The sequence below is a fragment of the Thunnus maccoyii genome, chromosome 7 (assembly GCF_910596095.1).
Source record: "Thunnus maccoyii chromosome 7, fThuMac1.1, whole genome shotgun sequence".
NCBI lineage: Eukaryota > Metazoa > Chordata > Actinopteri > Scombriformes > Scombridae > Thunnus > Thunnus maccoyii.
The window spans coordinates 20,359,874-20,386,859 of record NC_056539.1 but is presented as its reverse complement, the minus strand read 5'-3'; the positions used below and the strand labels follow the sequence as shown (position 1 = coordinate 20,386,859).

Sequence of the window (26,986 nt, the reverse complement as noted above, 5' to 3'; positions counted from 1 at the left end):
CTCAGATGATTAGGACAGCCAAGTGGGGAGAGTCCCTCAGTGCCTGGCCTCCTTCACCTCCCTAATATGCTCTGAATAAGTCCCCCTCCGCTGTGCGTTTGTTGTGGGGTTTGGCGGGAGGGAGGGGGGAGGATTATGTCTGGCCATGGTTTAGGAGTGTTTGTCATCTGCCCCCTCGAGACCTGCACCGGCTTCTTTGTCTGAGCGTCAGGCGTCGGTACAATGTCAAACAACACAATGTGCCTATGCAATCAGGGCATCTCGGGTTAGGAACTGACACAGGATTTCATGTCTGGATTTTTTCTTTTTTCAGTACCCTAATTTTAGGGTTGAGAATTCATACAGGCAATTTATTCTTTACACAAGTCACTTAAAACTATTTAAAAATCGCTACAGTGTCACAATTCTTAGCACATTTTTATTTTCATTTCCGCAAGTGACTTTTCTAGATGTGCTTTAAGATGAGGATATTCTCAGAATACTATCAGATAGAAGCACATTGTACCTATGAGTAAACATGTTCTGTTATGAGTCGCACAAAATCAAAACAAGATCTCTGCCATTTTGTGCTGTCGTTCAACAGTCGCGCGAAGCGGAATCCATCACAGAGGAAGAAGAAATGCTCATTACAGTAGCATCAATAAACCAGAAAGCAATGCAGCCACAGCTTGCATCTATGATTGCTGAGTGTGAAATCTATCAAACTCCTATCAGCTTTTTTTTTTCTAATTTGAACAACAGTATGGTATTATTTGTTCCACTGTCTCACTTAATCTTGAATTTGGATTAAAAAAAACAAAAAAACATACAAAATGCTATCACTAATGTGCTCTCCTTCATATATGAGAGCTGTTGAAAAGCATAGTGAAAGATACAGAAACGATACCACTAACTGAAGCAAGTAAATTACAACATTTGTAAGACTTAACCATAAATCAAGGGCTAACACTTTATTTAGTCTATACATACAGTACTATTTCTGGTGCCTATATACACAGTCAGGAGTTCTGTGTAATGCACTCAAAGGTGTTTTCATCGGATCACACAGTGCATCTCTGTATGACATGTGGAAGAAAGATTCATTCATGTCCACACAATGGCTAACAAAGAGACTACTGAGCCTCAGCCAAATATCACAAGTTACATTGAAAACAAACAAAATGGTCTTGCTGTACATTGAGGTGGCACAATTTCCCAATGACTTAAAGTTTAAGGTTTGGTCGCTCTGGGAGAAATGGCTTCTGTGGCATTCGATTCAAGTCATTTAGCCATTTGGAGCACCAGGAAATGACATGCATTCCTGCTTCGCAGTAACAAAATAAACCAAAATGTAGTTCCTACTATTTCTGCACAATTATGTCTAAAATGTCAGCGTTAATTGCTTTACTAGAAATCGTGAAATTGATTTGTGGTCTTGATTTTGTCGCACTTTAGGGACCATTTACCAAAATCCGGCTTCAAATACAGCGGACCTCAAAATCAAAGGTCCATTGTTCTTTGACTACAGGTATTTGTAGAAAATAAAATGCAATGTTATACCAACCAAGTTATTCTTTAGTTTTAAAGTTTTTTTTAAACTTATTTAGTAATTTTGGAGAGACAAATACAGACACACTTCCACAATAAATCCTGACAGGAACTTAGCTTTTCTAGCTCAACTGTGTTTTTTCAGTTAATTCAAGGTTGATAAGGAACATTTATTCGGACAGTTGTTATGTTTGAGCATCCCTAATTATATTGTAACATATGGTATCAAGCTATCGTTTTTCAGTCTCAGCTTTCCTCAAGTTGAACTTGCCGCTAATTCTGACTCACAAAGATACATAGCAATGACTAATCGTATCACATTCCCTTGTCACAATATACAGCACTTATAATGTGCGCTCTTCAAGGGCGTACCTTGCTACTTTTCAGATGAGTAAATACACCACGTAGATGAGTTTTGATGACACCCAGTGAGCTATTTTTGATCACTTTACATGCTTTCAAGACTGGCAGTTTAAGGTGTTTCTGTTACAGCTCTTACCTGTGTTCACAGAGTCTCACAGGCTTTTTAATTGACAGAAAAGGTTTCAAACAATGAAGGTATCAGAAGTGTACTTGATCTGACTCGCATGCTCATTGTGGAAGGTTTTTTTTTTTTTAACTTCTAAGTAGTTTCCATTTCATTTGACTGCACCTGAGGGTATATTAAAACCATTTTCATAAAGATTTTTGAATAAGCCCTTGAGATGTTTTTTATAGCTAGGATTTTGAGGAGTGTAGATAGACACATCAGTGGCTGTTTCTCTGTGTGTGTGTGTGTGTGTGTGTGTTTGTGTTGGGGGTGAGGGAGCAAGTAATTACAGTTGTGTGTGTGTGTAATTGAGTTTTCCTGGATTCGGGTGAATGTCTCATCTGACCAACGGAAATCTGTTCTTTGGTGCTTTTTTTAGCCTGGTGTTTCATTGTTGAATAGTTGGGGCTTCAAAACAGCTTCATACTCAGTGTGATTTTTTTGCAGATATTAAACACTTCTAAAATTAGTTTCCCCACAGTCCTGAAGAAGTGAGAAAATGATGGAATTTAATAGAAAGTTGTTTGCACATAAGCACACAAATGCATCTCTCATTCTTCATTGTTTTTTTTTTTTTTGGAGATGTGAAAGGGGTTGCTGTAGGTTAGGGTTAATACACTGGCAAATATATCAGTTTATGCAAATCATATATCAAATTGTGTCTGACTTTTTTTTTTCTGGAAAAAAGAAAATCCAGTGCGGATGATCTCTGTGTGGACAGGAAGCCTTGAAGGTTGGCATCATGTCTGCCACGTTCTCCCTGAGGGCATTCTAGCCTCCTTACATGCAGAAACACACACACTCACGCATGCAAGCTACTGTTTTTCCTCACAGCGCGGCAGGAGTCTGTCTTCATCTGTCCTATTGATTAATGAAGCAGGCGCAGCAGGGTGTCCGAGAGAGGCAGGAGTCTAGATCAAGGCTGTGAGCTGCACCACTGACACACACACACACACACACACACACACACACACACACACACATTCACACACATAAACATTCAGGCTCACACACTCTTTCGCTGTCTCTGTCATGTTCTCCCTGTGTCTGTCACAGCAGATACTGTAGACACAGGCAGCGATGACACACAAGTGTACACACACGCATACTGAGAGACATGACACACACACACGCACGCACACACACACACACACAGCAGCACTGACACACACGTGTCGTCGTTGTAGCTTGCAAATACACCATATCGCACTTGCACACTCACACACACTCTCAGAATGAATTAGCATGGCTTGGCTGCGCGGGTGCTTAAGCTGGGAAGGCGTTTCTATAAACATAATGTTTGTAGATTAGTTGGGGTTAATGATCCGATTGCCTTGGAGCTGCCACGGCGCCTGTGTGCGTGTGTGTGTGTATATGTGCGCACATTTGTGTTTTTGGCTAAGGGGAAAAGGCACTGCTTTACTGTGCTGTCTCCCTCACTTCCAAATGAGACATGCCTCAGGCACCATTACAAGAGCAGAATTTGTGCTATTAGGGAACTGGGTTTGCCGCGCTTGCAGTGGTACCAAAAAGAAATGGCTAAAATTATGTCTTGACTAACCTCAATGGGCAGGTCCAGTATTTTCTTTGCATAAATGAGAAATTACAAGTTGTGTACTTAAAGGCTATTTTTACACGTTGCCTGTTGGAATATCGCGCACATTATTTCTGAGCCATGTAAAAAAGCCAAGGAATACAGCTGTTTTTTTTTTATTTTATTTTATTTTTTTTAAAGTTCTTTCAGAGCAGAAATAAAAAAATCCAGAGTCAGAGTTTTTTTTATTTCTCTTCCCCATCTTTACTTTACTGTTTAAAATTAGCTTTGCTAGTCCCAACCAGAAATAGCCCTCTGCAAACGACTTTGTGCAACTCTTAGTCAAACTGGAGTCGGTGGGTTCAGTAAGGGTGTAGTCCTTCCAAACCTACCACCCTCCTCCCCATAATCACACTGAGAAACCTCTCTCATGTAATGCTGTATGGACAGAAAAGTGCCGGAACGAAAGGCAGGAGAGGAAAAAAAAAACGAGTCGCAAGGAGCAGGAGGCTGAAAAAATTACTGTAGGACCCCTACTCTTTTTTTTATGCCCTCCAACATTTTTTCTCTTCTATTCCTCCCTCCCACCATCCTTCATACCCTCCCTTCCTCTCCTCTGGCGTTCCTGTCGAGGCATGCCTCCATCCCCGCCAACCAGCATCGTCCGGGGCAAGGCGAGGGGGCAAGAAGAAAGGAGGGGAGGGGACTGGGGGGGGGGCACGGGGGGCAAACAAAGGAGCACTGTTGCTGCCTCGCTGGGGTTTTGGGGAGGGTCTACACCAGGCTGGAGGGGTGCGGGTTAGGGGGCGAATGGGTGGTTTGGTGGGGGGGGGGGCATACAGACAGAGAGAGAGTGTGACTGAGGAGGTTTTATCTTTAAGAATAGAGATTAAAATGAATGGGAGGGGAGCAGGGGTGTCTGTTCTGTTCACAGTAATAAAGAGGACAAGCATTGCCAGTCATTTTTTCACACACACCCAGACACACACACACACACACACAGTTGGCACACTCTTAGCAATGCTGCAGTTAGTGTGAGTGCGAGAGATAGGGGAGGGATGGGGGTTGTTCATTGTTTCCTGGCCATTGTACAATATTTGCTTAACCTGCGTGCTTTATCTGTGCAGCTGTATGCTACAAATGAGATGGCGAAAAGTGTGTGTGTGTGTGTATGTGCAAACGCGGCTGTCACAGCTGTTAGCAATTTCATCAGTGCACTGTAAGACGCCCCCTACACACACATACAGTACATATATACTACACACACACACACAGAAACACACACAAACCCTGTCAATTTACGAAGCAGTCTGGCTATGATAAAATCATTTTGCGAACAACACAATTACTTGACATCTTAGTCTATACAAACAAAAGATGAACGATTAAATGGACACAGTAAAATGCCAACGCAGGTATGCAAACTGTAAATGGCAATCAGACAACCGTATAGAAACATAATGATAATCATCCTATTCCTCTTTTTCGCCATTGGTTGCCAGTCGACGCTTCCTGACCCCAACTTGAACCTCATTTTTTGTTACATTGAGCAATCTTGCTCTACTCTGCAAATACAAAACTGGCTGTTGTTGCTCATGATATCTCAGCATTGCTCAGGCTTTTATAGCTGCAAAAAAGTTACCTAGCTCTTGGAACGGGATACAACACAACACAATATATCTTGACTTCAGCCTTTCATGTAAGCACATTCTATTGCAGGTCGTGAACTGCATCGATTTGTAATCTCTGCGCCTGTTTTGTTCATACATTCTTTTGGAGCGCGCAGCTAGAAACTGTTTCGAAAGATAACTGAATTTTAAAGGCCATAACTGGAATTCCACAAGGCCCAACTATATGAATGGAGTGTTTTATTTATTTTTTCTTGATAGAAATCTATCTGTGGGGTTAGATATGCTCGAACAGTTTCTTAATCGTTCACTTCCCCTCTCTGCCCTTTTTCTGTTTCAGGTCATGAAAGGAGCTGGCACAAGAAGAAGAAACCGAACGAGTGCTAACAGCGTTAGCCTTCACCGCAGAGGGAAGGAGGGGAAGCAGAAAATCCCTAGAGCAGAACACAACGAAGAAAAGACAAGAGTGATGAAAGAGAGGTAAGAAAGCTTGGTTTGCCCCGGGGATATACATTGTCTTTCTGTGTATGTGAGTGTGTGTGTTTGTGTCTGTCTTCTGTTGCCCTTACACCTGGTTGCCTGACTCAGCTGTATACCAGGGGTGGGTTTCGTGTTTGCATGGGTGTGTGTTTTTGCTATGTGTATGAGTGTGTCCGTGTTTGTTTTTGTGTTTGTGTCCCTGGCATCGAGCCACGGCCGCCAGGTGAAGAACGTACCATCCTGTCTGAGTCACCTGCTGCATCCTCAACTTCTCTTTTGTCTTTATCACTCCCCTTTTTGCTTTTTTCCCACCAGCATTCATTTTTCTTTACTGAAGAGGAACCTACTAGCAACATTAGGTTCTATGCATGTTGATATTTTTTTTCTTATTTGTATGATTAGACGCCTCCCAATTACAGAAATGACTCAAAGTAGGACTGGTTAACAGACATTTTATCACGATGGAGTTTTCTCACTGAACAAAGCCACAGAGGAGCAGTCTGAAATTACATTTATTTGCAAATTGTAATTAATAAATTATCTGTATAAATTATTAGAATCATTAGAGAGGCATTGTGTGTCACTTTGCATAAAGGAACTATAGAAAGAAAAAAGCATTTTAATCCACCTCATTCAGACAAATTCAACATTTTTGTATTTCATGTATTCATTGGTCATGAATACTGAATACCTGTACAAAAAGTAAGCTAACAAATGTTAAATATCTTTCAGTATTGACTTTAATAAACCCATATCCTAATCTTTATTGTAGCCCACCTGTTTAATATGTAGCTCTTTTTTGTTTTATTTCACAACACATCCAATCCAGTTTATGTTGTAAGGATTTTACCTTTTCTCTACAGCATCCATTAGACTTTTAAAAAAGTCAAACATTTCAGGGACAGAGAAAGGAAAACATTACCTTAGAGAGTGGCATTGCCAAAAGGCAAAACACGGGGGGGAAACTGGGAGAAGAGCCATCTTATTGTCTTAACTGTGTTTCAGCAGTTCCCAAAGTGAGCAGTCTCTCTGAGTAATCTTCTCACTCTCTGTGTGAGACTGAAAGCAGCAGTAAATCATTTTCCAGCATGCGAGCATGGTCAGAATGGCTTCCACTGTACACAGATAGGGGGGCGGGTTAAAGAGGAGAGGCAGCGAGAGGGAAAGAAAATGTTGTTTTTCTCAGTTCTTGTCATCCTCCCTTCTGATGGGACTCTCTTCCACCTCAGCCTTACACCCCAGAGGTTACAATAGCAATGATGTGATTTTTCTTCAAAGCTTCTCTGTCCAGGGTTTTATAGCTTTGGACACAGAACTTAGCATGCACTGCATGCCTTAATTTGTTTTCTGATGATTTCAATATCCAAAAGTTCTTCAAATTGTATTATTCCCATTATAGGCTTCCAAAGTGGTAATGCACATTTTTTTCATCTATGGTGATTCTGTTTTGCTGTCATGACATTTTCTTTGGATTTCCTACTAATGAAAATTGACTTTCTAAAGTTGCTACTCTTCTTTTTTTCACTCCTCTCTTTAGAACACCAAATATAAAAACCTTAAAACAGATATAATTTAAAATGCGTATGTATGTATGTGATGTAACAATGGTTGATAAGAGGGTATGCCAGTAAAAATGTCCTTTACCGTCTTTGTTTTACCTCTGTCCAGCACTCTCAATATGAACAGTACCTCACAATGACGTCCGGCAGAAGACAGAATAATTACATTCATCTTATTTCTGTTCAGCTCAGCTCGACTCATTTCATATCAACCCAATCCAGTCAAACTCAATTCTTTCGTTTTGTTCCTCAGGTCTTGCACTCTCACTCACTTATTTTCAGTCTGCCTGAGCCTCGCAATCTTCTGTCTTTTCTCACATTTTTAACTCCCTTCTGTTCTGTATTTCAAGCAACCACAGGTTCACGGTCCACCTTCCTTTTCCGTAGTGTATTCACCCACAAGTACTCTCTGTTAACATCCTTTGATCACTGTCTTTATTTCTTCCATTTTTGCTAAATGTTAGTTTCCCTGGGAAGACAGAACATGCTGTATAGCGATGGTTAAAACATTTGAAACAACCCTCCCAGGGATTGTAAAGTGCTGATCATAATCTTTGGAATATTATTTAAATTATTATACTTCCTCACGTTTTAAAAATCTGTCCAGATCACCCCAGTTGGGCAAGTCAAATCTGTTTTAAATCAAAGTAGTTATGAACTCATTTGAGGAAGAAATGCCATCTCCTTCTTCTTTCATCATCCTTTTGATGGATGTCTTGTATATCAACCAACTGGGATTGGTGGAGGCACAAGTTGTCCAACTACACACAACCCCATTGTTTTAGGAACTGGTGAAACGATGCAAGTGTAGTCTGGGGAAGAAAGGAAGGAAAAAGGTGGAGGATGTTGTAAGCAAGTATCCAGACATGTCAATGCTCTTTCTTCTTTCCCCCCCTTTCCTCTCAAGTGTGTCAGCCTTTGCTCCGGTGGAAGAAGGTCTTTCAGGAGCAGCCAAGTCTGTCTAAGATGGCTTTAGAAGCTGCAGGACTCAAGAAGCAGTGTGGTTTTCTTTTGGTGTCCATTTGTGTATGCGGAGGCAGGGTTGCATAGCTCACACCGCAGTGTGTCACACAGTTTCATATTTCAAAAAATGCATTTGGCAGGCAAATGAGTCACTCCGTCAAGTCATATTGATTCACTGCGGGACTGGGGGACAGAGCGAGTAATTGTCACTTTCACGCTCAAGCAAAATAACCAGAAAATGATGGACGATGGTTTACAATGGTGAGGGGGAGAAAAACATACTCAGCTGGGGAACGGGCATAAAAACCTGATGGACAGGTGTTGAAAATGGTAACATTTGTGTCCACACAAAGGGAAGCGTGGAACAACACAGTGCTATTTCATCAAAGCCCTTTCCCCCCCCCATCAGCAAAGACACCATACAACCACCAGAGGATTAAAGATTACAATGAGAGCTTTTATTGAGTTTGAAGCCAGAGCAGTTTGAAAAATATTGAAGGGATGGATGGCTTGAGGAATGGAAAAAAAAAAAGATTGATGGATATGAAGGGGAATAGATGGAAAAACATAAACAAAAAAAGAAGGAGGTGGACAGTGATGAAGCGAAGAAGAAGTGAACAAGAAAGCAAAAGCGATGTTGGTGGAGAAAATTTCAAAGTGAGCATGAGAGAAATGAGAGAGATCCAAAAATGGGAGAGGTAGAACTGGTAAATGGAGAGGTGGGGTGAGGGCCAATGGAGCGATGCCTCTAATGTCTTTATAAGGCCATAAAATACTGCACTTCCTGGCCTCTCTCTAATTGCTACGAGGGATGGGACGGGGGGAGACTCGACTCTACCTGCCTACTAAATGAGGCCTCTAAATCCCTACTGCTTGGCCTTGGGGGCTTTCATTGGGATTTCTTTGGGATTTCTGGCAAGCAACACACAGTGAGAGACAGCATTTCGAGGAAGGTCTATGTTTGAAGATTCTTTATTGTTCTTTTTCTTGGGATTAAAGTTGAGAAGTATGCAAAGAAAGGCAAGAAGGGAGAGAGGAAAGTGAAGTTTTTTAATGATCCCCTCAGAGTGAATGGAGAATGACAGAAAAGGATCTAAGGGGAAAATCCAAAGGCGGAGAGCTAAAGTTAGAAATATAATGTACTTATAAGCTATTCCTAACAATAACCACTTTAAAATAAAGCTGAGAAAGACACACAGAAAACACAGAAATGAAGAGGTAGAAAGAGAGGGGGGCTTTTATTGACTCAGCAGGAAACGACCGTAGAAATGGCTATGCCTCCCCAAGGAGCTGTATGCTGAACTCTTAAAAACGTGAAAAGTAACGCTTGCCATCATTGGAAAAGAAAACATTTTCATTTCATAAACTGCTTGTCTAAGGGACCCTGCCTCAACCTCTAGCCCTCAAATAAGCAGAGTAACTAACAGACAGACCCTTCAGAGGAAGAGAAAATCTCTTTTTGACAGTCTGGAAAGGGGGGGGGGCAAACTCACTATAAACAAGAAGAATGCCCTCACTACAGTGCAGATCTCCACCCGGTGTGTAAGTTTTCTTAAATAGATGCATGCAAAGTTTTTCATAAAGTGTTTTTGTATAGTCACAGTTTTCTTTAAGATGCATAGAATAGTGTAACTGTATTATAACTGAGCATCCTGGGTTCGCCTAACTGTATAAACTTTATAAGGAAACAGTAAGCAGGGCGATAAGTCCAAACTTCTCAATTTAAAGATTATTCATTTAAAACATTTTGTGGTAACACACACCACACAAAATGAAACTCCTCCCTACCTCCCTCTCCCCTCCCAGAAGAGTTGAATCTCACTCACTTGTCCCTCCTGACTCCTTTACAGTCAAGGTGGTGGCAAAGCTAATAAAAACAGGGATTTGTTCATCTTGCATCGTGCCTAACTTTAGTGGATCATAACATATTGGATATGAAATTAATCTGCAGATGCTCCGGTTCAAGATGAGACCAAATTTATCTATGGATGTCAGTTTTTGAGCCATGACAAAGGCCAAAAATGTGGCCTGCAACAGACTGGGTAAGCCTTGTTTTTAGCCCAGCCAATTGCTGGAAGTGCCTTTTGCTATTTATTAACACATATCATAAAATGGCAGTGACTGCTGAAAAGATGAAAGTCTAAGCTTTACTATAGGCACATAAGGAATCGTGTTATAAAATAAGTTTTTAAAAAATTGTTAATCACCACAACCACGAGAGGTCCTTGAGCATACAGTCGTAAATGTGCACAAAAAAATATTAGGGTGATGGGTCCAGTAGTATGAGAAATAAACTGCGGACAGATACACACACGGACACACACACAACCAAGCACATTATCTCCTTCCAGGCTTACGCCTGGTGGAGATAACTTATGGCCCACATATCTGGAGATGTACTTAAATGAAAGAGCCATTGATATCGACATTTGTTTCAAAATGAGACCGCATCAATTTGAAAACGGTGTCTTATCAAATGTTTAGAAGCGTGAATTATACAAGAAGACAGATGAAAAAGGTCAAACATTAAAGCCTTTAACTAAATCCAGATAATTTATTGTTAGGGTGACCAGATGTCCACTTTCTTTTTTAATATTTGATGACATATTTCATCAAATACCCAAACAAATTGACAACAACAATGCAAAATACAGTAGTAACTAGTAATGCAATGTTAAAAGAATTTAGAATTATGTTATTTCTATTTTAGAAGTTTTTTATTATCATCGTCATTTTGAGTATTATTGAATATTATTTGAGATTGAATATTTAACACTTTGCTTTAACATCACTGTCTTTCTGTCTGCTCACCCTGAATACTATAAATGAACAGTAATTTCAGGCATTGGGATTTTGTTTTCCAAAATGTGAATTTCAGTCTTATTTTCTTATCTTTTGTCAGTGACTTATTCTGAGTTTCTGAGCTGTGCGCCGAACTTTTGCTTATTTTGATGATGAGGTTACAGGGGTGTGTTGTGTCTCAACTTGCCGCGCTACAGGAGCTGTATAACAGTTGCCTTTTTTGTGCTGGGTTTTTATCAGTGGGTGAGAGAATGAAAAGGAGTCAAAGGCAGCCCCCTAAGCTTTCCATAATGCGTCCCGAGAGGAGACAAAGGCCTGCATTCACTGCTGGGTGTCGATAAGACCTATCATTAGTCTGCCATTGGAGGTATTACCAACACACACAAACACACTTTATAAACACACATACAGGGTGCAGTAGTACTTATTCCTGTGCCCATTCTCTTTTTCCACATACACAGGCATAAATATTAGTATGCGTGCCAGAGGAGTGAAAGAGGCAGCCAGGCTCGACTTGAATTGAATAAAGGCAGAGGAGTGGACCCCCTGCCGCTTTCCCATCACAGCAGAATTCACTCAGTCTCATATGGCAGCAGCGTCCACGCTCAGCTATACCTTGTGTGTTTGTGTGTGTGTGTGTGTGTGTGTGTGTGTGTGTGTGTATAACACTGTGTATAGCTACAACTTTAACTTTAAGGAGCTGATGGCACGACCAGCTCATGATAAATAATTCGCAGCACCATGAAATTGATGTTTATATACTGCATACCTTTAATGGTCATATGTGATGAAGAATCTTTGGATTAAGAAGTGAAGCCACAGAAAACACTTTTAAAGATTGAACATGCTTCATTTTTTAAACATTAGTATTATGTCCTTGTTAAATTAATAGTATAATAATATAATAATGCTATACTATATTTCTTTTACTTTCTTACACTAAAAGGATATTGCTACTTGCTTTTTGTGATGAAAGAACAGCACCTCTGTAAAATATTTTATACAGTAAAGACACCCAGCAGACAAAATCCAACCAGGTGGTTAAATGAGGATAAAAGGGTAGTGGGAGCTGCCAGCCATCTTGGTGATAATCCTGCTTGTTTATAGTAATAATACTAATGTCTCAGAATTAATGTGCTATTGACTTATTGATGATAAACTGTTACACATCGTACATTTACTTAACAAGACAGGGGTAAAATTGGGTGCAAGAGGAGGAGGATGCCGAGGTTTCCTATTAACGTTTTCCTGTATATGTGTATATACGTGTGTGTACACTTGGTTTAGGACGACGACACTGCTGTCTAGTTCCTAAGTAGATGATGAACCGTAGCTCGAATTCCCATTGCCTCTCATTAGCTCAGCCCCCGGAGAATATATGAGGTTACTTACCTTCCCTTGCTCTGAGTTCCCGGCCAAACGCCAAGCGTCGGCTCAGGGTCATTAGCCTCGCTGCTTGGAACAAATGGCCTTCGATAGCATCTCGGCTAAAATACAACAGAAGCTGATTAACCCCTTGATCCTTGGAGGATAGCATATTGAAAACATTAGGGAGGAAGGAATGGACAGGGATGATGATCATTTATTATTTTTAGCCTCTTCCATCTTAAATTAGATCTTTTGTGCTTCCTTTGTGTTGTTTTCTTTTTTTTTTTTTTTTTTTTAACAGAGGCTTTTGAGAGTCCTTATTTTTTTAGTGTCTTGGAATCTTATTGCACTTCAGCTAAACATCACAGTTGTTTGCCTGAAAACAAAAACCGCAGAGAGAGAAGTGGGCAGAGGATCAAAGCCCGGGGAGGATTTGTCTGGCAGATAGTCCTGCCTGTGTAGACTCTCTCTCTCTCTCTCTGTATGTCTTCATGTCGCTATGTCTCTGTATGTGTACACTACTAGCTTGCCCCCCTCACAGTGCCAGCTTGAAAATTACAGATTGTGAAAAAGAACAGTGCAGTCACAACAACCTCCTCCCTGGAGCAGACGCCTGTGTATTCCAACCTGCGTGTGTGTGTGTACACGCACGCGTCGTGTTGTCTTTTCCACCCTTTCATCTAAGTGTTCTGCACGTTTTTAATATTACTGTTATTTTATCCCACCTCCTTTTGATATGGTAAATGATTCACCCACTTGAATTTAACATGCTGGAGATTTTTGTTATCAAAAGAACCTCTGCAGGAACTTTTAAAGTCTGGAATCATTTACAGATCTTATGGTACATGAGGAGATAATCCAACAACAAACAATATAAAATCAGATTGTCTTTGTAACCTCAGTGAAAATAACTCCACACAGTACCGAATACATTTGTTTCCATCTAAGGTCAATGTGTTCACCAAAAAGTTCTTTCCATAAGGCCTCGGTGAGGTTTGTGGCCTGATGGTTGGGGGGTGGCTCAGATGTCTGTTTTGAGCAGAAAGACACGCCCAGAGGATGGATATAATTAAGACTAGTGATTTTTTTTTTTTTTTTTTTTTTTTTGAGTAAGGAGGGTGTGTGAGTAACTGCTCTGGGTTGTCTAGCTCTACATGTCTGTACTAGTTTTATTACAAACAGGCACAATATGGTAGAACACAGACATATCCTGACAAAGTACAAAGATCAGCACATATAGTGCGTACAGACATAAACAGTATAGAAATAGAAGAGCGCAGCCATGTCTCCTGTTTCCTGCTCTGGTACCCCTGTTGGTTGTTTGGATAAGACAAAGCAGATTTTTTTAAAAAGCTGAATTGATCAAAGCAGATGGCAGACATACCTGACATTCATAGATGTGCACTTGAAATGATTCTCTGCTTTACAAAGAACAACTGTGAGTCTGTGCCCTCTGCTTTTCATCACAGAGCCAACTTAAGCAACTTGTAACATCAGGCCATTATGCATGTCTCTATTTTACAGTTTCATGGTGAGCTTTTATTTAAACATTGAACAGAAGCCAGATGAGGCAGAAAGGTTTTACATTTGTGTACATAAGGTAACCATAAAGACCATAAATGCTTTTGATTTTTGTTTTTCTGTGTGCACTTAATTAACTTTAAGAAGCTGAGACAAAATCTTGGGAAACATTTGTGATAAATTTGCACAAACTTTCCGCAAACAGCATCTATCTATCTATCGAGTATCTCACATTTCAACCCACAGGAAGTTGAACTGTTGTTCTTTGAGCCGCATTGAGCTGCAGGACCACAAGTACTCCCCTTTACTTAAATTGCAAAGAGGGTGTTCATTAATAACTCCTAGCTAGGTTTATTTGCTTGACCCTGCAGCAGTCAGGAGAGAGAAAAATGTCACCTGGATCACTAGAAATAACCTTTTAGCATCATGTGTGTATTTTGTGACTTGACACTGCTGGCACAGCATACGGTTTAAAAACTCTCAAACTAACTGACCACATCGGAATGAGGAAATGAAAAGATAAGAAAAAAAAATAAAATCAGGATATACAGTCATTAATATTATCTTATCAGCACAGTTTGTTATGTATGTGTTAGTACAAATGTCAGTATAACAGTTAATGACATCCAACTGGCTTACACATAGTCTCTTTTGACACATTTGAAAGCAAACTAATTTATGCAAGGTTTCTTTTTACTTTGTGGAAAAAGAACAAAAAGTACATGGCCAGTCATTCCCACAACAAGGGCTTTTCAAGCAGTCAGTCCTGATTAATAGCATCTTCTCGTTAACACATAAACACCCCATGTACCATCAAAAGCTCAAAAACTCCCTTAATTTGCAACTTCTTTTTTTTTTTTTTTTCTTTTTCCGCGAATTGGCTCATTTAGCCGGCAGAGAGAACACAGATCTTTATTGTTGCATTTTGTTTTGAGAGAGCCTAAACACGTGGGTGGTCCCAGAATTTTTTTTTTTTTTTATGTACTGAGCAACACATGGATCAGTTAATGAGAGTATAAATTGGTGACTCCGTGCCAGGACCCTAATGACGGAGGTGCCCTCCCTGGTCTCGGGGAGTCTGCTTACTGGAGCAGAGAGAGAGAGAGAGAGATGGGAGTGGGAGAGAGAAAAAAACACTGAGAGAGGGATGGAGAAGTGTGAGAGAAATGATACAAAAAGGTTAAATAAACATGGTGATTTAAAAAGGAAAATACCATATAGAAGAACAGTAACTGAAGGATACATTAGCAAGGCAAGACAGAAATAGTAAATTGCATGTATATTCTGGCAGATGCAGGCAATTGGACAGAGGGGGACTTTCGAAAGAGAAATGGAGGGGGCAGGTCTTAGGCGGCATAAAAGGTTTAATTTCTCCTCCGGCTGTGGCAAGCAGCTTTCCTGCGCTGCCCTGTTTCACTGTATTTAACATCAAAGTGAAGTAAGAACAATTGAGGCAATTTTTCATCCGGCCAAGGTCAATCATTGTTCCTTCTCTGTGGATGTAAATCCGGCTGAGAGGAATTCAGAGGAACCATATTTCACGAGCAAGTCTATTTTAGTAAGCCACCTTTTAGCAACCTTTTGGACAACTTTTTTTTTTTGTGTGTGTGTGTGTGTGTGTGTGTGTGTTTTCATTTGCAACTAGGTTTTCAGATCGCATATATAATTTCAGGTCCATTTATTACAGCAGTGGTGTTATTTTTCTAGCATGGGTTACATTAGAACCTTGACTTTATAATAATATATGTGACTCACTGCATGTAACATGAAAGAAAATGGAGATTGATATGAGCGTTGAAGATTCCTCCTACATATAATAAAATGTCAAATTTGAAGTTGAGTCTCTGTATGAAAATTTGTATTTTGGGATCAGGGTCCTGGTCCTGGATCATATTTAAGATCCAAAACTCCACTCCTGATGTTTACACAAACCAAAAATGGAACTGGTTGGGCCATATATAGCATGCTTAAACACAGCACATGAACTGTAGATATCTTTAGAAAGAAGCACTTTTACTTACCACATCTAACCATGACCTCTCACTAGTCTTTGCCAAGGACCAAATGGCTCTCGAACCAAAGAAGACATGAGTAAAAAAAGACTCTCAGGGATTTCTTAAAACTTCAAGCAGTAGGGTTGCTCAAAGAAATCATTAAAATGGGTAAAGTGGCTTAAAAACATTTATGAATATGTTTTCAGCAGGAACATTAATGTGCTTATTGGTCACAAATGAACCCAGAGCTTTCAGAGTACACAGTGTGACTCATTATTTTCACAATGGGAGACCGAATGGCATTCGAATCAAAGAAAACATGGGGGGGATGTAGAGTATAACAATGACTGTCCAAAGTCAAGAATGGAAAAACTGTAATGTGATTTAATACTCCTCATCCTACTAGTACTAGTACTAGTACAACTACTACTACTATTATAATATTTACTAATTTATTTTTAACCTATGTTGGAAGTTACATTTCAGTTGGGACGGTCTTTTCACACTTGTCACTCTCAACATCCCAACAGAGATTAAATACACTTATTCTACATTTTGATTTTCCAAACTTTTATAAGTGATCTTTTTGAAATGTGGCACTAAAACTGAATTATTATGAGGATCATGAAGGGCTTATACTGTTATTAGTAGATTAATTGATGAGTAAATTGACAGAAAATTAAATAGTAACAATTTTAATGCAGCTTCTAGAGTGTGATTATTATGATTATTATTATTATTGTTATTGTTATCATTATTATTATTATAGGTTTCGGACTGTTGGTCAAGCAAAATGAGCAATTTTTCACTATTTTCTAACATTTTATAGCACGAACGACTAATCAATTAACCAAGAAAATAATTGGCAGATTTATTGGATGAGAATAATAAATAAAGTTGCAGTCTTAGTTCTCTTTTCTCTTTTTCTCCATTGCTCTTGTAGAGAAGAACAGTAACAAAACCATTCAAAGAACAGACAGGCTTTATACACATGAAAAGACAATATTTTTCTATCACGGTATTTTTCTCTTGACATATCTCTGAAAATAAGTCAAATACATGTTTTTCTGTCTGTTAATTATGTTTGTGTATAGGCGTAGTTGAAAACCAGGAAGGCTACATTAGTCAGTAGTCACTAGTCCCCCGCTGCATCTCCAGGTTGTACAGATTTTTTTCTCCCTTTCCATCTGGTCAACTTAAGATGTTATACTCAGAAATTCCTTTTGATAATTCATTCTGTCTCAGTGCACATCACTCCCAGTCTCATCATGCTGTGGGCATGTCAAACACCCGGCGCTATATAATACATTACAGCCAGTTCTGTCATTATCCTGAAATTCTTCATTGTGTTTAGGGTAGCACATAAAAGCACATCAGTGACATTTCAGCTTTATTAAAAGAGACATAACAATCATTGCAACACACAATCACCAGCATGTTTTTATCAAGATCTGATTTTAGACTGCTAAATACTTCAAAGGCTGATTCCATATGTTTCCTGTACTGGTGTTCTGTTCTTACTAATTTCTTCTTTCTTTAAACCACCCAGCCTACGTCCAACTTTTTTTTTTTTTTTGGGAGATGAATCATGTGTTAATGTACACACTGGCTGACTCCTTGTCATTGTTTCTCAAGACCACCCAGAGTGTTTATAGGAATTGGGTTTTGAGTGGGCTTGTTGTACATTTTAAAATCATGTGTGAGTTCTTTATAGGAGATGAAGTGCAGACTTATTACAGCTAATTGTGTTACACACATCAGTCGGAGCTGTTGATTAATTTAAGTGAATAATTTAAGACGCATATCACCACTACAAATGTGTTTAGAAAGGGAGCTGTTATAAACCAAGTTGTGTGAAAGGAAAACCTTGACTTTGGTGTAATAAAACACAGTAAAACATTTAGTTGCTTACAAAGGTTTTTCTGTGTGTGTGTGTGTGTATGTGTATGTGTTCATAATCTATGTATGTACATTCTCTCCTGCCTATGTCTTTATAGCTGTGTGTGTGTGTGTGCTTATTTCCAATTCATACGCTTTGCCTGCACGTTACAGTGTGCATATTTTCTGTGGGTTTGTGTTGTATGACATTTTAATAACACGGTTTACCAAACAACACCTGAATTTATCCTGTGCTCTCTTCTCCTCTGTTTGTTTTCTTCCCAGGTCCAGACATGAAGGAGGCACGCACTTGCGCACACACATACAACGGCACCTAGAGCCTGTCTGCGGTCTACCACCACCCTGCCACACACACACACACACACACGCCTTTTACGGTAAGAATCGGAGACCACCGAGTCAGGAGGATAATAATGGTGTGAATGTGAGAAAACAAACTCATCCAGTGCTCTTGTCTTCTCTGAATAATTCGAAGACAAATTGATGACTTTTCCTCCAAATTGCGTTAAATTCAGTAATTTAACAACAAAGGACGATCTGAAAAGGTGTTAGCCTTTCCTTCAACAGGGATTTATGCTAAATTTATATTTGATAAAATCTCCTTTTTAAAACAAAACTCTTCAGTTGTTCAATGTCGTTTTGCATAAGGGGTGTTTATATGTGTGTGTGCTGTCTTGCATGCTTTGCCCTTTGTAGTGTGTCTGCTTCTTTTTTTTCTATTTTCATCAGTCAAAACCAATCTCTACAAGTCAAGTTTTACAGCTGCACCACATATCCCACAAACACCCATAACCAACCCCCTAAAAGCATCAAGTGCCCCTCCCAGGCTTCCCAGCATCCTGCACCCTCCCTCCAAAAAAACATGCGTCCTGAAATTACAGTGTGTGTGAGGCGACTTTGTGGGAAACCCTTCCCTCCCTCTTTACTCTCTTCGCCCTTCTGGTCCCTCCTTATCTTTCTCTCATTCCGTTAGTGTTTTAGATGAGTGCGGGCGGGGTGTGTTTTCTTACCCAAGTTAATTTGCATCTACAGTTACAGTGACTGAAGTTCAGAATGAGGTTAACAAGGTATTAATTCAGTCCTTAATAAGATTGGCCACTTTGTATATGATTAATTTTTTATTTGTTGGCCTTCGCAAATTACATTAAAGATGATACTGTTTGTTCTATTAGGATAACTGAAGGGAAAAGGTGTGTGTGTGTGTGTTATTACCTCTTATGAACACAACAGCTTATAAGTCAACAAAAACTTCAAATAATTTGCATTGATCTTGTTCAGTATGTCTCCAGGTTATCACACTGAGACATGCAAAACAACCCAACTGCACTGGCTAAAATAGTTCAGGCCCTGTGTGTGTGTGTGTGTGTGTGTGTGTGTGTGTTGAATTAAATATGAGGAAAGAAGCAGAGTTAACAGTTTGGGCTTATTACAGTTTTGGGTTCATGTGACTGCTATCACAATGGATATAACTCAGTGGTATTTCATCCTATGCACACTTCAGGTTTAAACACCTGACGTCTTGCACGTCTTTCCCACGCACACATTTCTCCCACAACATTTGTTTGGAATAAACAAGAAGAAGAACTGGGTTGATATCGTGAGTGGTTGTTGCAAGAAAAAAAGACAAAAGAGCACCACCCACATAGGCTTAAACTTCATCAACATAAAATCATTTGAAGGTGTCACGATAAAACAGGTCATGTTTGAAAAGTATAATGAGAACATGGCAGCATAGCTGCTAATACACAAAGACGTGAGCAAAATGAATAAATACATAATTAAAAAGAAAAGGGGTTGCAGGATTGCTGCTTCAAAGCTACTTAAATTGGAAAGCAGCACCATCCTCTTTGTTTCTAGCTCCAGGTTAACTGACAGCACCACCCTCGCTGCGACCGTGTTACTAACCAGCTGTAATGACACACTCCATCAGTTCGGCTTTGCCTGCGCGGGGCTAGCTTGGTTAACAGTCGGACGAGGCGCGGAATGAAAAAGTGTGTGTGTGCGTGTGTGTGTGCCGGCTATTAAAGCACTTGAGAATCAGAGAGGAAAGGACTCGCACTGCTAATGGATGTGTCTATTGATGTTCCCATTTAACAGCACACTGTAAACGATAGGGCAATGATTGTGTTCAAGACGGAAGGAGGTGGAGGAGGAGTGGAGAGCGGTTTGGCTCGGCGATGATAATGACAAGGAAGGTTATTATTTAGCGCCCCGCGGAGTCTCTCTCTGCTTAGTGTTTGTGTGTGTGTGAGTGTGAATGAGTGAGTGAGAGAGAGAGAGAGAGAGAGAGGCACTCTCTTCCTCCACCTCTTTTGCTTCTGTTGCTCTCCCAGCCTATTGGCTATTCACTTCTCACTTTTTCTCCCCAGTCTGCTCCTCTCTCATGGCATTACTCACTAGTGCTAGTCTACATCCAATTGTGGCTGTCTCTCTTTCACATCCACCTCGATTTCTCTTTTTCTCAATGGCCCTCCCTTTTTTAAATGTACAGTGCAGATACCTTTTGTGACGGTAGATAAACTAGCAGAAAAAGAAGTCAAAAGACAGAATAATGCAGCAGAGGCAGCAAAATAGATTCTGGTTATAAAATTTTTAGGATAGCAGGTTGCCCTTGAAATATTGATTTACTCACCAGTAAATATTTTTTCCCAGCTGTGTGTACGTGCCTGTGTGTGTGTGTATGTGTGTGTGTGTGTGTGTGTCCTGTCAGTTTCAATCAGCATGTGTGAGATGAACATGAATACAGTCAGCTTCCCTGCAGGTTTGGCAGGAGACCACCTCCAGCTGGACTCAGAGCCCGACTCAAGTGTGTCTGTGTGTGTTTTCGGAACGTGGTTGTACACGTCAGCCTGTATCTGTCAGCGCCGTGACAACCTGAGGATGAAATAACAAAAAATATAGAACATAATATGCCGCTTGGCACACGGTGCCGCCAAATCCTCTCAACAGAGGAATGCATCCAGTTTCCTTATTGGTCTTCCCAGCGGGGGATCAAACTCCTCACTCTCACAGGGATAGTGCCTTGCTCTAATTTTTGAGATATACAGAAAAACCAATACAGATAGAAATGTTGTGTTTGTGTGTTTTCCCGTGTTGTTTTCTAGAAGATTAATTGTGTTTAAATTTGTAAATATCTTGTCAGCCTAGTAAAAGTCCATCTATCATTCTCTGTGTGTTTGTGTCTGTAATCGCAGGGCAGCAGATAAAGAGGGAGATGCCATTCCAGCTGTGAGGAGATGGAAGAAGTCAACACACACACACATATACACACACACACACGTATACACACATACACACAGACCCGGAGGCGTGTGAGCAGGTGAGCATTAAGTCAGGCAGCTAAACAGATCACGTCGCGGTATGATATCTACAGACAGGCAGACAGAGGAGGCCGGTCTGTACCTGCAGGCAGAGAGCAACAACTCACAGCACCCTCGCCAGGAATTTCCCCCCCTCCTGAGAGAGGGAGAGACTGAGACTGAAGGTGAGGGACAGACATTAACTGGGTTTTCCACTGAAGTGTTTTTTTTTGTGCAAACCAAATTGTAAAGCCTAAACAGAAACTGGTTTTGCAAATCCTCCTCTTAATTATTACCTTCAGTGTCGCAAAATATTTTCTTTACCCGTGACATGTAGCAGCATTTTTTTGGTGATAAAAGAAACACATTTAACATCCAAATATTTTTTTTCCCATATAAAGTGCATTACAAACTTAGTGCTTAAAATTTTACCAAAATTAGATGGTGACATTAAATGATACTAACAACATTCCTCTCCTCCTCTTATTTTGTTTCTTGTTGCAGGATAATTCATTTCTCAAAAGTATTAATTTTCATTGAGTTCTTTTATGTACTTGTATTTAATTTCATTCGTAATTAGTTTTCCAAGTACATTTACAGCTTTAGAATTTTCCCTTCTGGAGATGCTCTTTTTAACTTCTTTTTCACATGTTGTTTTCATTTTCCAAGGTCTTTTATATTATAAAATAACAATAATATTTTTATGTTTTCACCCATGATTTTTTCCAGGCAATGGTTCAACTTTTTCATGCCTAAGATTCTCAGAATACACATAAAGCTACACTTTAGGACAGTAAGATAAAAAAAAAGCAGACATTGAAGAGTGGCGAAAAAATATCAATCCTGTTTAGAAAAATAATAGAAAGACTGTCTCAAAATGACCCGTCCTCTGCTTAGCCACATTTTAAGTTCAACAGTCTCACTTAACCTCAGTTGTCAATATACTTTGACACTGAAATAGAGCAGCACATTCACACGCTTCTGTAATATCAAATGCAGATGTTTTTTTTGTTATTTTGGGGTAATTTAATCACCTCCTGTATGATTTGTCTTTCTGAGATTACTAAGATGTTTTGACAAGATCTGCGGTACTAATTGTGAAACTTTGACAGTATCAGTTACAAAAACTTGCTTGACTAGTTTGCTACTGTGAACGCACCTAAAAGCAGCTTTGACATTTTATTTTTTTATTTTTTTTTACCAGATTTCATGGATGCCTTTCATTCATGATCTGCTCAGCATATGTGTTCTTTATCAATAGCATCCTGTATCACATTCATAGTAATTCCCCTCTGGGAATGGTGTTGGCTGCTGAGCAGCTCCACTGAACCAACTGGGGGTCTATGCCGTTGCTCAATAGATCCTCAACAGTAGTTAATAAATAAAGGAAAGTAAAGCTATCAACTTCTCTTGCACAGATTTTCCAAACTGGTTCATTAAATCACACAACTGGTCCTCAAAGTCACAAACCTGCTTCTCTTCCCTTCTATCTAACCTTGTCCTTGAATTGAAATTGTTTCACTCATTAGGCAGATCGTCAATGTTCTGTGATTAGCTGGTTTCTTGTCTTTTTTTTTTCCAAAGCTCTCTATATTCAGTCTGAAAAGCGCCTCCTGAAATTTTTACAAGTCACAACTCTTCCCACACAAACCACCACATCCACTTATCTAAAAATGATTCAGTGGTTAAATGTCAGAGCTGTCCATGCCATTAAGGCCAGCATGTTTGAAGGAAGGACACCCTTGCCTGCCCTCTCCCCCCTCCCTCCTCTGTCTCTTCTTATTCCTCTCTCTCTCAATCTCCCCTTGCGTTCCTCTCTCCCGTTAGCTCCCTCATCATCTATCCCCCTCACCCACCCAGGCTGGTTTGAGGGCTGATGTGCAGAACTTGTCATTCAGATTAGGGCCACATTGTCAGCTCAGGGCCATTCTCTCTCTAGTTGCGTGTCCCGGATCTTTCTTCCTACTATCACCCTCGTCCTGCGGCCAGAGAAGACCTTATAAAGCAACATTCCTTCTCATCCACTTCTGTCAATTCCAACACTGTCACTCAAATCACTTTTCGGGAGAGTGGAGAGAGGCCGATGTCCCTTGCAGCAAGGACTGTGCTTTTTGGTCCAAGCTTGGCTTGGTGACGTGTCAGCAGCAAGCAAACTGTTTTTTGATTTGAGGTATTTTGAGTTATGATTTTTTTTTTCACAACTGACAAGCTTCTCAGAAGAATCTAACTGTGATGCACAGCAAATGACAAAATAGGAGCAGCTCTTGTGATCCAAAGGAGAGAAAAGAAGTAGCACACTCTTCGCTTTCATGTCTTTTAAAATCTTCAGATGTTATTACTCACTGTGGTGTTGTTTAATAGTAAAGACTACCAGAGTCATTGTGTTATTTTTTAACTCTGTTGTCTGTGTGAAATGAGTGTTTGGCAGGAGATGAGAGGTCCACCACATCATCTTAGTCACTCCTTATCCTGCTCTGTTTAAGTGTCCCAACACCATATTTATCTTCCGACCACATCTTGACTCACTGCCACAGTCACATCATATCTAATTGCTATGACAGCTCTGTGGCATTTGATGTTTGTCCTTCTCACAAACTGCTTTTTTTTTTCTCATGATGAGAAACAATGATTCAGCAGTGTGTAATAAAACCTTTATTGCAAGATGGTGCATAGTTTCTTTACCGGTATTAGTACAAGAAGAAAAAAAACACCCTAGTCTTAAGCCACAGTGCCACATCATAGCGAAACAACAGGCGCTATTGATCTGGGTGAGTCAACAGTTTCATACTCGTCCTCCTGATCCTCCACCTTGCATGTAGCTCTCTGGAGGCCATGTCGCTGTTTACTAAAACCCACTATGAGTCAGGAGTTTCAAGATTATTTCACTCTTCTGACTGCTACATACAGTGAAATAAAATGTGTTCCCATACATTTGACACTTTAGATTTAGAATGACCATGTGTCAAAGTTAATAATGCATAAAACACATGGCAATGGCAACATTTTGAGTGTCATCAACCATGATTTAAGAATAGGTAAGGCAAAGCCAGTTCTGCTTTTTTTTTTTTTTTACAAGGGCTGTGGTAGTGGAAACAGAGAGCAGAAGCTCTTATGTATTCTAATAATACATTTTATTTGACATCCTTCATATTAATTCTTTTTTCTGTCTCTAATCCTCAGGTACAATAAGTAATTGGCCAAGACCAGGTGCAAAGAATGCATGGGAAAGGCAGCTTGTTGACATGTATACATGTGAATACATGTATGAACTGGTGTTGTGAATTTGAATACTCTTCATCAATATTGAAAAACTATTTAGAATTATTTATAGATCGAGACATTTGTAGATATTTGCCAAAAAATGGAGAAGATAGCATCTCCAAAGTATGGTAAAACATGACTGACTTTTTCAGTGTCCTTCCCTCTCAGATAACAGAGGGACTTAGAGAGAGTTAGCAGAGAGGACACGCTCCCTCTGCATCTCTAAGCAGACTGTCATCCCTAGTCACCATCAGGTCTGTGCTCGCCCCAGTGAACATTCAACGCTGTCGGTGAGTTTCAGCTAAATTGAAAAAACCATCGACCGTTGATTGTACCCTGTGGCCAGCCTTTGTCACTCAGTGTCTCAAAAAAGAAAGAAAAAGAAGTAAAACACATGCAGAAACCTGCACATAGGCATGGCCGATGACTCCTTGAACCATCACAAGAAGAAAACTGCATCCCTCTTCCACAAACAAACATCCACAAAAAAAGGGGGAGAAAAAAATACTTTCTTCAAAAAAGCTTCAAAACCACAGCAAAGGTCACAATCAACATTCATTGCTGTCGGTGGGTTTAACTGTGTGGAAGAGCTCACTGAACGATGAATGCAACTGTGTCCCAGATTTCAGCCGACCGTCACAAGGAATAGCGTCACGATATGCTGATGATGGCATTATTTATTTCTCCGCCTGTCTCCCCCCCTTGCCTCCCACCAACATGCAAACACAGGTGGTGTGAATTGACAGGCAGCTCAGATTGCATCTCGATCACACTGGCTGGGGTGGGTGAGTCCGAGTCGGGCTACAGCAGCAGAGGAAAATGGAAAAAAAGATGCAAGAGATATTTGGACAAAATGACCTTTTGAAGAAAAATACATGCATAATGTGTGGCTCGGGTTGCATCTAGTGTCTGAAAAATGTTTTAGTTACTGTAAATATTACTTGGGAGAGACAAGAGTGTGTTGAAGACGAACAAATGCATTCCAATTGGATAAATTAACTTTTTGGTCACATGTTCACCTTTCATTACAAAGAATTTACTCATTAATAGTCATAAATGTCATCATTTGTTTACATGTTGAGGTAAGTTTAGTAGATACTTGAACATCTTTCAAATGGTAAACGTAATTTTGGAACAAACATGTTCATATTATGTAGAATAAAATGCTTTATTTGTGTTTCATTAATGTTTTTCTGTCTGGCAAACCATTTAAGAACCATTAAGTCACAGAGCTGTATTGCGTATTCATGATTGTTATACAATTTTTGCTGGATGGTCTGTTGTATTTTATTGAATAAAGTTCATCATTTGATCCCTCAGTGATGTTGTCGGTCTTTCAAGTTACTTTCTTTAGTTCGGTCAGAGCAGATGTGAGAGTGATTAGGTTAAATGTGACACAGAATCAAAGCCAATTTCTTCAAGTATTCAGAAAAAAAAAATAAAAAAAATAATTGCTATTATTAATGTAACATGCCAGTGATCTAATGGATATTTAAACCTAGACAATATTCAGTGTTACTACTGACTATTGATAAGATTTGATATGATTTTTTTTTTTTTTTTGGTAACAGCTGATTAATCATTACCTTGAACGTTTTGTATTAGGTGAATGTGTTCCAACCCCGCTCAAATTTTACAGCAAGAAACAATGTGTTGAAAAATTGTTGAATAAAAAAAAAAGTCTTTTATGGTGTTTACATTGATTCTTCACATTTACAATATTAATATAAATTATTATTTACAAGGGGATAATGTAATACATTAAAATACTGTTAATAGTATGATAATACTTGTGTACTAGTGTAAAGGGTCCTATGTGTTAATATATATATTAGGATTATATAAACCTTTTAAAGAAATGTATTTTTATTCAATAGATTAGTGACCAAGTTACATACATACAGTACATACAAACAATAACAGTACAGTTATGACGCATGCACAAGCTAAACAAGCTGTCTGAGCAGCAGGAGCGGTTAAAATAAAGACAACTTGCAACAATGACAGCAATCTGCAAAAACTGTTATGACTCAACGTGCAAAGTAAACAAACTAAACAACTGCCCCTTGCTTCCTTATTTGCCCAAATTAATTTGGCCTCAATTTAGAGTAGATTACTATGTGATAACAAGATTCATATTTACTCTATCATTTTAAATTAAATGCCATATAATTTCTATTAAAAATTTATGAGGCAGTATATAATGTAAATAAAATCAATATACTGGTAGAGGTTTTTTCTGCAAAACAAGATAAAGTCAACTGCTTATCCAGCTGGCCTAATTGAGAAAAATATATTTTTAGAAAAATACAACTTGAGCCATTGTATAATTCCAGTAAATTGAACTTGAATCATTTGTATTTTTATGAGCAAAATATACTATATCTATATTGTGATCCTTCTTTGTGTGTATGCACGTGTCCGCTGAGCTGTCTTATTCTGTTGCATGAGGAAAACAAATAATCACAGTGACACAGTAAAGTTGGTTCCTTAAGCCTTGATTTAACCAGTGATTGAAAGAAGCACTCTAAGAAAATACTATTACATACTTAGATACTAATTGACTTTCAGAGTCTGCTGGGTGTGTTATGTGTTAGTTTCAGGTCACTGTGCTACCCAGCA

The 26,986-nt window shown here is 39.4% G+C and overlaps 1 long non-coding RNA gene across 1 annotated transcript in view; it reads left to right on the top strand.

Moving 5' to 3' along the window:
- Positions 1 to 23,766, top strand: part of LOC121899899 — a 30,540-nt gene extending 6,774 nt beyond the window's left edge. Inside the window, exons 2-4 of the long non-coding RNA XR_006096814.1 lie at positions 5,559 to 5,698; positions 18,069 to 18,181; positions 20,999 to 23,766. This is a non-coding gene — a long non-coding RNA (uncharacterized LOC121899899). The remainder of the gene's footprint in view (positions 1 to 5,558; positions 5,699 to 18,068; positions 18,182 to 20,998) is intronic.
- Positions 23,767 to 26,986: the final 3,220 nt, after the last annotated feature.